Genomic DNA, 13,330 nt, shown 5'->3' on the forward strand with positions numbered 1-13,330 from the left:
TAATGTGCGTTTTCACCACTCAGATCTGGTCAGACAGTGGTTTGCAGCACATGAAAGGATGCTGGTGGAATATCTCCCTCCCTACTCCCCATTCCTGAATCCAATAGTGGAGTTTTTCTCTGCCTGGAGGTGGAAGGTATATGACCGGCATCCACATACCCAAATGGCCTTGCTAGCGGCCATGGATGCAGCATGTGATGACATCACAGCACAGCCCTGCAGAGGGTGGATTCGCCACTCAAGGAGATACTTTCCTCGCTGCATTGCCAGGGAGGATATTCGCTGTGATGTCGATGAAAATATGTGGCCAGACAGACAGGAATGTCTGGATGTGAATGAATAATTTACAGTACTGTGTATGTTGTATGTCCAATATGTACTGCAATATTGTTTACAGTTGTGCACAGCTCTACCCAAAGGGTGTTTCTTATGTTTGTTGTAAATAAGTTTGTATTTTTCTTTTGCACAATGCTGTGAACGAATTTGAATTGCAAAGAGCATATGCAGTAAAAATGTGAAACATAACTATTCAGCGTCTTGTACTAATTTACCTCACTAAATACAGTAATGTGTAACCCACTGTAGATTTCAAATGGCTGTGCAAATAGTGTATAGTACTGTCTTCAGCATTTTCAGGTAGTGTCACCAAGATCTGACTTTTTTGCATTGGAAAACACTTACAGAGTGAACTGTCATAATGAAAACTTGACAAAGCCATTTGACTATCTTGTTCATAAACAATGGTGTCAGGACTTTTCATTTTGATGACACTGACACTTTCATTGACATTAAGACTTGCTTTTGAGGAATGAACTATCCATTTTGAGCAAGTGACACGCTTTTACCTAGGTTTTGCAGTTTGTACTAATTGTTCTGAGAAATGCACTAACTGTGGTGCAAATGTTAATAGTGATGTGAGAAATGCACCAAAGCGACTGAGAAAAACTGTAATACAGTACAGGTACCATACAACGAAATTTAGGAGGGGGGGCTCCCCTGGTGCTTGGAAAAAAGACTAAAAACAAGAGAGCCAAGGGTAAAATAAAAGAGGGAAAAAGAGCTGGTTTACATAAATAAAGGCTATGTACACTATCTACTATACTATACTACTATACTATACAATAAAACACTGTGCTGTACTCTATGCTATGCTATAAATATCCTAACATTTCGTATCTCTGAACCTTATGTACACAAGGGTTGTCATATTGCACATAGTATTTGTTGCACATTCATTAAAGTGTCGCAGTTAGCAGGTTTAGAATGTTCACAGTTGTATTTCAATATTGCACTTATGTTTACAATCTAGTAGCTGCCATCAAATTGTCTAGATTGTCCAGGGCCTAGAACCTAGGTCTTTGCTGTGTTCAGGGCCTGAATGGCCCTAGGGTAGAAGCTGAGCTTCAGTCTGTAATGACCCTACTAGAGCAGATACAGATACACAAATATTCTGTAGGTAGTATGATTATCCAACACTGTCCTCAGAACAGCCACCGATGACCCTACTAGATCAGCCACACACACAAACACTCATTAGGTGCATCTAATTATGTTGTTGTAGCTGTTTGTGGTCTGACCTGCTGTGACGTCTGAATGTCCCCTCAGGGAACAACAACGTACCTATCTATCTATCTATCTATCTATCTATCTATCTATCTCTATATCTATCTATCTATCTATCTGTCTGTCTGTCTATCTATCTATCTCTATATCTATCTATCTATCTGTCTGTCTGTCTGTCTATCTATCTATCTCTATATCTGTCTATCTGTCTATCTGTCTATCTGTCTATCTGTCTATCTGTCTATCTATCTATCTATCTATCTATCTATTCTGTAGATAGGGGCTGCCAGATAATGACCCTACTAGAGCAGATACAGATACACAAATATTCTGTAGATAGTGTTTGCCAGATAATGATCCTATTACACCAGCCAGACACACAAACATTCTGTAGACAAGGGCTACCATAATGACAGGGGTTGCCAGATAATGAGCTCACTGGAGCAGCCAAATACACAAGCATCCTGTAGACAGGGGTTGCCAGATAATGACCGTATTAGACCAGCCACATAGACAAGCATCCTGTAGACATGGGTTGCCAGATAATGACCCTATTAGACCAGCCAAACACACAAACATTCTGTAGGGGTTGCCAGATAATGATCCTATTCGACCAGCTAAATACACAAGCATTCTGTACAGGGGTTGCCAGATAATGAAATACCAAAGATTTCCCTGACAGACGGTTTATTGCAGCCAGAGACGCATGACAAAGATCTGTTGTATTGCGAGGGGGGGAGAGATGGACGGATGGGTTAGGAGCAGGATTGTGTTGAGGGGGGGTGGGGGGGCTGACTTGATGTATATGTGACACGTTCTAGTGTTTTGGTCCTCATATCGGCAACCGATCGAAATGTTCTGACTTTTCTTTTGAAACACGGAACTACGTTTCAACGTTGTTGAGAATCACAACACAAACTCGCTAGTCAAGCCAAAACACTGCAACAACGCAATGGATTGGGTGAGTAATCCCCACTGCTACCTAGTTAACTAGAACACTACTTTACATTGTTAGCAGACTCACAAAACAAGCTGTGTTAGTTAGACTAGCGATGTGTGCCGTTGATTTTCAACAACGCAGAAATGTATTCTGGGGCAGGGGTAGTGGTGGTCTAGTGGATAGTGAGTTGGACTTGTGATCGGAAGGTTGTGAGTTCAAATCCCGCCTGAAACCACACCACTACTAGTGTGCCCTTGGGTAAGGCACTTAGCCCTCAGTTACTCCAGGGGAATGTCCCTGTAATTCGTAATTGTAAGTCGCTTTGGATAAAAGCGTCTGCTAAATGGCAACATTATTATTAATTATTATTATTATTTATTCATATTTTTCCGAAAGAATCATTACCTCATTACCTCAGATCCCAACATGCGAACCAAAGCGTTATGCTTGTGATTTATTTTCCGCGGGGACGTCTAACACAGGCAGAGGGTAGTCTAACACAGGCAGAGGGTAGTCTAACACAGGCAGAGGGTAGTCTAACACAGGCAGAGGGTAGTCTAACACAGGCAGAGGGGACGTCTAACACAGGCAGAGGGGACGTCTAACACAGGCAGAGGGGACGTCTAACACAGGCAGAGGGGACGTCTAACACAGGCAGAGGGTAGTCTAACACAGGCAGAGGGTAGTCTAACACAGGCAGAGGGTAGTCTAACACAGGCAGAGGGGACGTCTAACACAGGCAGAGGGTAGTCTAACACAGGCAGAGGGTAGTCTAACACAGGCAGAGGGGACGTCTAACACAGGCAGAGGGGACGTCTAACACAGGCAGAGGGGACGTCTAACACAGGCAGAGGGGACGTCTAACACAGGCAGAGGGGACGTCTAACACAGGCAGAGGGGACGTCTAACACAGGCAGAGGGGACGTCTAACACAGGCAGAGGGGACGTCTAACACAGGCAGAGGGTAGTCTAACACAGGCAGAGGGGACGTCTAACACAGGCAGAGGGTAGTCTAACACAGGCAGAGGGTAGTCTAACACAGGCAGAGGGTAGTCTAACACAGGCAGAGGGGACGTCTAACACAGGCAGAGGGTAGTCTAACACAGGCAGAGGGTAGTCTAACACAGGCAGAGGGGACGTCTAACACAGGCAGAGGGTAGTCTCTCCTGCACCACCATCCACGGGGGCATGGCGTTTTCCCACACGGACAGCGGGGTCAAGAAGAGTCCCGCCGGCCGGGGGGCTTGAGGTCAGGGTCGGGTTTATTTACCCAGGGGGCCGAGCTGGGGCCAGGGAGGCTCCGGTCCAACAACATCCTCTGTGGCCGGCGACCTCCGTGTATAACAGGTGCTGACCAGACGCTGCCTGCTGCCTGCTGGCTGGAGAGGAGGAGGAGAGGAAGCAGGGTGCTTCTAGCGTTCAAACTGGCAGAGGAGGAGAAGAAGAGTGTTTCTAGCGTTCAAACAAGCTCCTTTAAAGGTACACAAGAGATTAGACTAGGTTAGGTTAGGTTAGGTTAGGTTAGGTTAGGTTAGGTTAGGTTAGGTTAGGTTAGGTTAGGTTAGGTTAGGTTAGGTTAGGTTAGGTTAGGTTAGGTTAGGTTAGGTTAGGTTAGGTTAGGTTAGGTTAGGTTAGGTTAGGTTAGGTTAGGTTAGGTTAGGTTAGGTTAGGTTAGGTTAGGTTAGGTTAGGTTAGGTTAGGTTAGGTTAGGTTAGGTTAGGTTAGGTTAGGTTAGGTTAGGTTAGGTTAGGTTAGGTTAGGTTAGGTTAGGTTAGGTTAGGTTAGGTTAGGTTAGGTTAGGTTAGGTTAGGTTAGGTTAGGTTAGGTTAGATTAAACTTTCTTGTCATTGCAGAGTACAAGTACCAGACAACGAAATGCAGTTCAGCATCTAACCAGAAGTGCAAATGGTGATATAAAACATGATAGTGATAGCGATAGGTACTGTATGGCAAGCCCGGTAGTTAGAGGTACAGTATATACAGGAGAGGATAGCAGTAAACTATGTACAGTTACGGTAGCTATGTACAGCTATGTACAGTATGGTGTATACAGATCTATAAATTAGAGACTAATATCAAAAAGAGGTAGAGAATGGTCCTTCAACCAAAAAGGATGTTTAATATGGTGGTAATTGCACTCACTGCAATGTAAGTAGTTTTGGATGAAAGCTTCAGCTAAATGGCATGTAATCATATTATATTAATGAATATCCCACTATGTTTTCACATGTAAATGGCACCTGAGTTTTATGATACGTTCAGTAGCCGTAGTGCTCTAGGAATTTAATTTGAAACAGTTTAACCCTTTTAAACATGATTTGTGGATCATTTTACAAAGTCAAACATACTACGTAATATACGCCATTTAGCTGACGCTTTTATCCAAAGCGACTTACATCGCAGTGAGTGCATACATGTATCAGTATATATGGTCCCAGCGGGAATCGAACCCACAACCTAAGCGTTGTTTGCTCAACGCTCTACCAGCTGAGACACAGCAGACCGCACGTGATAACAAAAACAACACAATGTTGTACTAGGCCTTAACCTAGCCTAGCCTGTGGTCAGGAGAATCTAAGACATGTGTACTGCTCTCAAATCCAAAGGACTCAAATCCTTTAAAAATATTGAAACATCATTGAAATGTTTCCAGACTGTGGTTTCGTACGGTGTATGGTCCAGGGTTTGGACTTCTCTATTACGGCTCTGTGACTCATCGACCGTGCCGGGAAACAGAGGACAGACAGAGCCGCTTCAGCAGAATCATAAAACGGACTATTTGTTCTGTTGCTAAGGACCCGAACGAAGATGAATAATACATCCATTTCGGAAATGGACCTTCAATGGTGCTGTTAGATATCATACACATGCTCTGTATGAATGGACCTTCAATGGTGCTGTTAGATATCATACACATGCTCTGTATGAATGGCGGTAGTGATTTTCATCACCATGGTGTTTTGCCTTTGACGAACATGGTATTTAGGTTAAATACAAGTCTCCTTTGTCAGCTGTGGCCCTTCGAAATCCATAAATGGACATGCATGTACTGTATGTTTCAGTTGTTCATCTATATCGATATGTCATTTAGGCTTTTATCCAAAGCGACTTACATTGCAGTGAGTGCATATGTTTTCAGTATATATGGTCCCTGTGGGGCTGTGGAGGAGGCACAGGAGGTAGAGCCGCTGTCTAATGACCGCAAGGTTGGCAGATTGGCGGTTCGAGCCCCGGCTGGCCACATGTTGAAGTGTCCTTGGGCAAGACACTGAACCCCAAATTGCTCCCAGTGAGCGGGCCGGCCGGCGCCTTGCATGGTAGCTTGCTGTCATTGGTGTGTGAATGGGTGAATGAGAGGCCGTTGTAAAGCGCTTTGGATAAAGGCGCTATATAAGTCAGTCCATTTACCATTCATGGGAATCGAACCCACAACCTAAGCGTTGTTAGCACCATGCTCTACCAGCTGAGCTACAGTGGTCCAGGCCTGGGTCTAATACAAAAAGCTAAGCAACCTAAGCGTTGTTAGCACAACGGTCTACCAGATGAGACACAGCAGACCGCACATGATAACAAAAACAACACAATGTTGTACTAGGCCTTAACCTAGCCTAGCCTGTGGTTAGGAGGATCTAAGACATGTGTACTGCTCTCAATCCAAAGGACTCAAATCCCTAGACATTTTTCCAGACTGTGGCTTTAGACGGTGTATGATCCAGGGTTTGGACACACTCTGGACAAGGTTTCAGCCAGGATGTTTGTTGTGTACACTTGTCCACCCTGCTATTGCATGCTGGGAAAAACCTTTAGAAAAGCAAAAGGAAGATTCTGGAGTTTCACTTCTTTGCGTGCGAAACTGCTCTTGGTTCCTGAGGTCGAGCATGTAGAAATGAAAGCTCCATTGAAGTATAGGAAGTGGGCACAAAACATACTGAATCATACTGAATCCAGACTAAACAACAAAAACAGAGGAAAGGATTAAGCAGAGAAGGTGACCTCTGCTGTCTGCGGTGGGGGGTGGTTGGGGGGGGGGGGTGGTGGGGGTGTGTGTGTGTGTGTGTGGGGGGGGTAATCTGCTGATCACCATTGGTAACTGAAACATTGCTAGTAAGTAGCCCAAGCTGAGCTGACCTTTCCACACCTACCAATAAGACAGTCCAAGAGACTGCTTCTGAAAATGAAAATGGTGAAATGAGAGTATTGTTTTTGAACCATGCAGGCCATTAAGCATATCAAACAGTGACATCTTTGTGAGGAAAACACGAGTCGGAACACAATGATCTGCTTCTTCTGTAGCCAGCTGGGAGGAGGAGGGTACAGGGTACACTATGAGATGACCAGTAAGTCATTAATGTCGTTAACCACTATTGTAGTTAATCAGTAGGCTATAGACTCCATGACCTGATGTGATGAAACAACAAATGTATGGATCAATCTTGAACCGGAAACTCCCTGCTCATACAGTCATTTATCATCCAGGTACAACCCTCTAATGCTTTGACTGAAGAATCCAATACGAAAAACAATGTTAATAACATTGGAAATTGGTAACATGCATTTATATATTTGAGCAGATTACCTTCATCCCTGCTACTTACAGTATGTCCAAGTAAATTGAGCTGTGACTCTTTGTGGTAAAATAGCAACTTAGGGAAGTGCAATCAATAATCAATGATTTACAAGTCAGATCGTAGATATCTTTAGGTAAAAGAGGGTGACACACCGAAGGGTATTTCACAGGGCAAACCTCACTGTTGGACCAAAGGAAATGTAGCCTCAAGAACTAAGAGACTCAGGAAGTACAGGATCCTCAGGTCTGTCTGACCCCCAACCACGGGTCTGTCTGACCCCCTACCATCTAAAGCCGAGTACACACTAGACGATTTTAACCCCGATTTAGCTGTCGCCGACCAGTTTCTTGCGGTCGGAGACAAAATCCTCCCGTTGTTGCAAACTCGAGGACGCGCCGTCTCCGACGCTCGTTTAATGTGACAGGCTCAGAGAGGCAATCGGAGGACCGCCGATCCAGTCGGAGGGGCCGTCGCAGGGCTCCAGATCTTTTCAAACATGTTTCATTTTATCGGCGCACAATCTGCTAGTCTGAGATGGGCAACGACCCGTGTGGACAGCACAGCCAATGAGAGGTCGAGGAAATGCAGCGCGGAGGAGGCGTGAAAGTAGAAATGGCTATTTATATAATAGTAAATAGCCTATTATATAAATAGCCATATATGTACAGTATGTATATATTACATATAGTAATCTAATATGGCTATTTTCTAGTAGAAATGAGCTCCATCTTTTTTTGACAGCTGTCAACGTCTCGTCATCATGTGCTGATATCGCGACACTACAGCTTGGCGAATCGTCCTGACCAAGTGAAGAATCTTGTAGTCTGTGAGCCCCCGTCGTTGCCACATCCTGTAGTCTGCGCTTTGCTGCGACGCGGACACCAGCACGACGGTCGTTTAGTGTGAGAGGCTCAGCGATGTTACAACTTGAAAAGTCGTCTAGTCTGTAGCCGCCTTAAGAGACTCAGGAAGTACAGGATCCTCAGGTCTGTTTGACCCCCAACCACGGGTCTGTTTGACCCCCTACCATCTAAGAGACTCAGGAGGTACAGGATCCTCAGGTCTGTTTGACCCCCAACCACGGGTCTGTTTGACCCCCTACCATCTAAGAGACTCAGGAGGTACAGGATCCTCAGGTCTGTTTGACCCCCAACCACGGTCTGTCTGACCCCCAACCACGGGTCTGTTTGACCCCCTACCACGGGTCTGTTTGACCCCCCTACCATCTAAGAGACTCAGGAGGTACAGGATCCTCAGGTCCCGTACCAGCAGGTTCCAGAACAGCTCCTTTCATATAGCTGTCACTCCCCACACACACACTCCAGGGTTTCCGTTAACCGGTAATTACCGGTCTTTGTCCGGTAAAATTTGTTGAAGTCCGACAAAGTGAAAACTCGTCGGACATAATGTCCGGTGAAAATAATTCCCTCTAAGCACAATTTGAATACAATTCGCTATAGCGAATTTTGGCTTCGGGCCACCATTTTCAGCTGAGCACCAAACACACACACACTCATACACGCACAACACTGCCCGAGAGAGAAGGACCCGCCCCCTTTAGTTAGCCTGCCCGAGAGAGAAGGACCCGCCCCCTTTAGTTAGCCTGCCCGAGAGAGAAGGACCCGCCCCCTTTAGTTGGCCTATAGGCTAACTAAAGGGGGCGGGTCCTTCTCTCTTGGGCAGTGTTGTGTGTGTGTGTTTGGTGCTCAGCTGAAAATGGTGTCCCGAAGCGGAGCGCCTTAACTTTATCGCACAATAACAAGGATAACAAACGAAACGGACAACATTTACACTATGGAGACAAACTTCAGCGATATGATCTAACAGCCGGTCTTCAGGACGACATACAAAAACAGTTATGTTCTCCTCATTGTCATACTCCCGAGTCCGATTAAGTATGATTTGACAGGCAGCTAAACGAAATGCCTTCCCAACCAGCGAGACCTGGGGGGTATTCCATCAACGTCGCTAAAGAAAAATCCTGGCTTATTTTTGATAACTCTCGCGAGATTTATCGGAATATGCCTGTATATTTTTAGGAACCCTCGCGAGACTTTGTCAGACTAAACCTGGATTTTCTTTTAGCGATGTTGATGGAATACCCCCCTGGTTATAGAAATGACGTTGTTTTATTGATTAAAAAAAGGGTAAAACTGGAAAGAGAAAATAGAAAACTCACATTAATCCCAAACAATTTAACAAACTTCAGTTAACGTAATGTGGAGTCCGTTCATTGATCGATGCTGTCTGTTCAGTTCCCAGTGAGGCGCCCGTTCAGCGCTGGACATAATGGCATAGCGCGCATGCGAATCATGTTATATTATTATATATTATATAGCTCGCATCTAATCGTATCGGATGAGAAATAGACATTACATGGCATATATAGGCCGCTACACAACAGTAATCACCGCGACAAACAGCTATATTAGATTTGAAGAAAAAAAAATATGATTTAGAATTTTTTTTATTTTATTATATTTCAATATGATGACCGGAATATATCACGTTTGTCCGGTAAATCGAAATCTTCCCGGACACGATGTCCGGCGGCAATTTTTTGTAACGGAAACCCTGACACACTCTGATGATTAACCCCCCCCACACACACACACACACACACACACAAACACACACTCTGATGACCAATCCCCCTGTTATGTTCAATAATGGAGACTGAACTCAGAGCTTCAAGTTGGAACGTGTACTCCATTTAATCAAACATGAGTGTCACACACAACGTAATACGGCACATGTCGTAAAGCCCAAACTGTCGTAAACACAGACGTAACATTTCCCCCCCCCTCACACAACCTAGGTGTGATACTCAGTCATGTAATCACGCAAGTGCTCGGGCCTGTTGCGTGCTCGAACCAGACGTGGCTCTGGTGCAGCCACAGCCACTGGTGGCGGCTCCACGCCTTGGGGCTGAGCCTGGTAGTCCGGGGTTGCTGCTTCATCCAACCGTGCGGCTGGCAAGACTGTGGAAGAGGCCACACTCAGCGCTGGGCCAGGGGGAGGCTGCACCTTACGCAGGCGGGTAGCATGCCAGCGAGTGCCGTCGGCGAGCCTAAACGAGGCCGGGCCAAGCTGTTTGCTGACCTGGACAGGGTCAGACCAAAACGACTGGAGTTTGTTGTCCCGATGAGGTCGTCGGATCCTGACCCAGTCCGACACAGCGATGACAGGTGGCCTAGCACGTCTGACCCTGTCGAAACGATCCTTCATCAAGCGCTGGTGTTTGGTGACTGTGGCTTGAACTGGATGGACCGGGGGCTGAGCTAGTATAGGGCGGAGCCTATCGAGAGGCAGCTGGAGCTCCCGCCCCAGCATGAGGGAGGCTGGGGAGACTCCTGTAGTGGCGTGTCGCGTGGCCCGATAATGCAACAGCGTCTGGAGGAGGCTGGTGGTGAGCGTGCACCCTTGTGCCAGGTGGGCCCTGATGCCATTCTTCAGTGTTTGGTTCAGCCGTTCCACCCCCCCGTTCGCAGCAGGGTGGTAGAACGCTGTGCGGATGTGGTGGATCCCTTTACCCACTAGATAGGAGGACAGTTCATGGGAAACCATTTGAGGACCGTTGTCAGTAGTGATCCTCTTGGGCAGGCCCCAACGTGCAAACAGAGCGTCGAGAATGTCGATCAGCACCTTTGCTGTGACCGAGCCCACAGGTGTCACCTCTGGCCACTTAGAGTGGAGGTCGTAGGTCACAACGAGAAAACGCTGGTGATGTGGTACCCCATGCAGCTCGCCGCAGATATCCAGTTGCAGGTGCTCCCAGGGTTGAGATGGCCAGTCCAACGGCTGCATGGGCGGGGGTGGAGCTGGAGCCCTGGTCTTACCACTAAGGAGACAGGCAGTGCAATCCTTGACCAGGGTTTCGAGTTCCCTGTCGATGCCTGGCCACCACACAACCTCACGACAGCGCTGTTTGAGCCTGACTATGCCCAGGTGACCCTCGTGCGCCATAGCAAGGATACGCGCCCGAAGGACACCTGGGACCACAGTGCAGAACCCGCGAGCGACACAGGTGTCATTCCAAACCGACAACTCCTCCCTGATCCTGGAGTAAGTGAGTAGCTCGTCAGGTACTCTTACCGGCCACCCCTGCGTGATGTAGGTTGAGAGTGTAGAGAGGGTGGGGTCATCGGCTGAGGCATCCCGGAGCTCCTTCAGCGACACCGTCTCCTGAAGGGGTGTGTGGAGGAGCTGGACGAGGTCATGCTCAGCCTGGTCCAGTCCGGGGGTCAAGGTTGGGGCTGTGGGTGGGCTGGGGATTGCGCGCGATAGCAAGTCGGCTACCACGTTGTCTCGTCCTGGCGTGAACTGTAGCCGATAGTTGTACTGTTGCAGGCGGTCGGCCCAGCGGTGGAGGCGGAGTGGCTTGTGACCGGTGCCAGACGTGGCCAGGAGGGTGATGAGGGCCTGGTGGTCTGTCCTCAGTGTGAATAGCCGTCCATAGAGGAACATGTGCCAGCGCTCACATGCCCAGAGGCATGCTAGGGCCTCCCGCTCCCCCACCGAGTACTTCTGTTCCGTGGGGCTGAGAGCACGGGAGGCGAAGGCGATCGGTCTCTCCACCCCCCCTTGCAGCTGGGACATCACCGCACCAATGGCTGTGGCAGAGGCGTCGCACGTGACAAGAGTGGGGCTGGCCAGGTCGAAATGCGCCAGGATCGGTGGCGAGGTGAGTTGGGCCTTCAGGAGGCGTACGGCGTCTGAGCAGGCAGACGTCCAGAGCCAGGGCTCGTCATGCTTCAACAGCTTCCGCAGCGGTGTGGTTGTGGCCGAGTACTGTGGCAGGAAACGGAGGTAGTACGCCATCATGCCTAGAAAGGAGGCCACCTGAGCGGCTGTGGTGGGCTCCGGGACATGATGGATGGCCTCGGTGTTCGAGTGCAGCGGGTACGTGCCATCAGCTGAGAGGCGGAACCCCACAAAGTCAATGGCTGGGGCGGCGAATACACACTTCTCACCATTGAGTGTGAGGTGATGCTTGGCCAATGCACTGAACACACTGTGGAGACGCTCGTCGTGGCTCTCGACGGTGGCCCCGTGAACCACGATGTCATCAAGATAGATGGCCACACCTGGGATCCCAGCGAAGATGGAGGCCATGATCTTTTGGAAGCAGCTGGGGGCGGAGCTTAAACCGAAAGCCATGCGTTTGTAGCGGAAAACCCCTCTGTGAGTGATGAACGCTGTGAGGTTGCGGCTCTCGGGGTGTAGTGGCACTTGGAGGTAACCCTGACGGAGGTCCAGTTTAGAGAACACGCTGGACCCGTAGAACTGGGCGGTGAGCTCCTCTATCGTTGGCAAGGGGTATTTGTCAGGGATGATGGCCTTGTTTACCGCTCTCAGATCCACGCAGATGCGCAGCCCCCCAGACTTCTTCTTCGCCACCACCAGGTTGGAGATCCAAGGCGATGCATTCACCTGCTCAATGATGTCGCTATCGAGCATGCTCTGTAGTTGAGAGGAGATGTCATCGCGGAGAGCCAGGGGGGAGCGGCGGAGGGGCTGTATAACAGGCATCACTGTAGGATCTAACAGAGGCTGGTGGGCAAAAGTGTCGAGGCAGCCTACACCGCTGAACAGCGCAGGCCACTGTTGCTGCCAGGGGATGGAAACGGTGTGAATCTCTGAGCCAGCTGTGTCTAGCAGGGTGAAACCGAGGGCGTTGAACAGGTCGAGGCCTAACAAGTTGGTCCCGTGGCGTGCAACGTTGAACCTGAAAGCCGGCAGTGTCCTCTCCCCGTACTTCACAGGCAGCTGAAAAGAGCCCACAATGTCAATCTTAGAGTTGGCATAGCCACGCAGGGTGGTGGAGGGCAACCCCAGGGGCACATGGGAGAAGAACTGTGTATAGGTCGTCAAGTTCACAAGGGACACTGTGGCTCCAGTGTCTAGGAGGAGCGGCAGAGTGACATCACCAACCATCAACGAGCATGTTTTGAATGGCGCTCGTCCTGAGCTGACATTATGGATGACTGTGGTAGGTGACTGGGAAGCTCTAGCTGGGGCAGACCTGCAGACCTTGTGAAAGTGGTTTAGTCTCCCGCAGTTGGAGCAGGTTTTACCACGGGCTGGGCATGTCTGAGCTCTTGAATTGTGTGCAGAAGAGCCGCAATTCCCACACGGCTGGTGTGGCTGGTCGCGTGACCGAGAGGCCAGTAAAATGCTCTCCCCGCCGCTGGTTGCACTCACGTGGAGGAGGGGCACCTGTAGGCTGTGCGCGCCCTCTGCCGGTGAGCTGGGGGAG

Source organism: Nansenia antarctica (genome assembly GCF_963989245.1).
Source record: "Nansenia antarctica genome assembly, chromosome: 1".
Taxonomy (NCBI): domain Eukaryota; kingdom Metazoa; phylum Chordata; class Actinopteri; order Argentiniformes; family Microstomatidae; genus Nansenia; species Nansenia antarctica.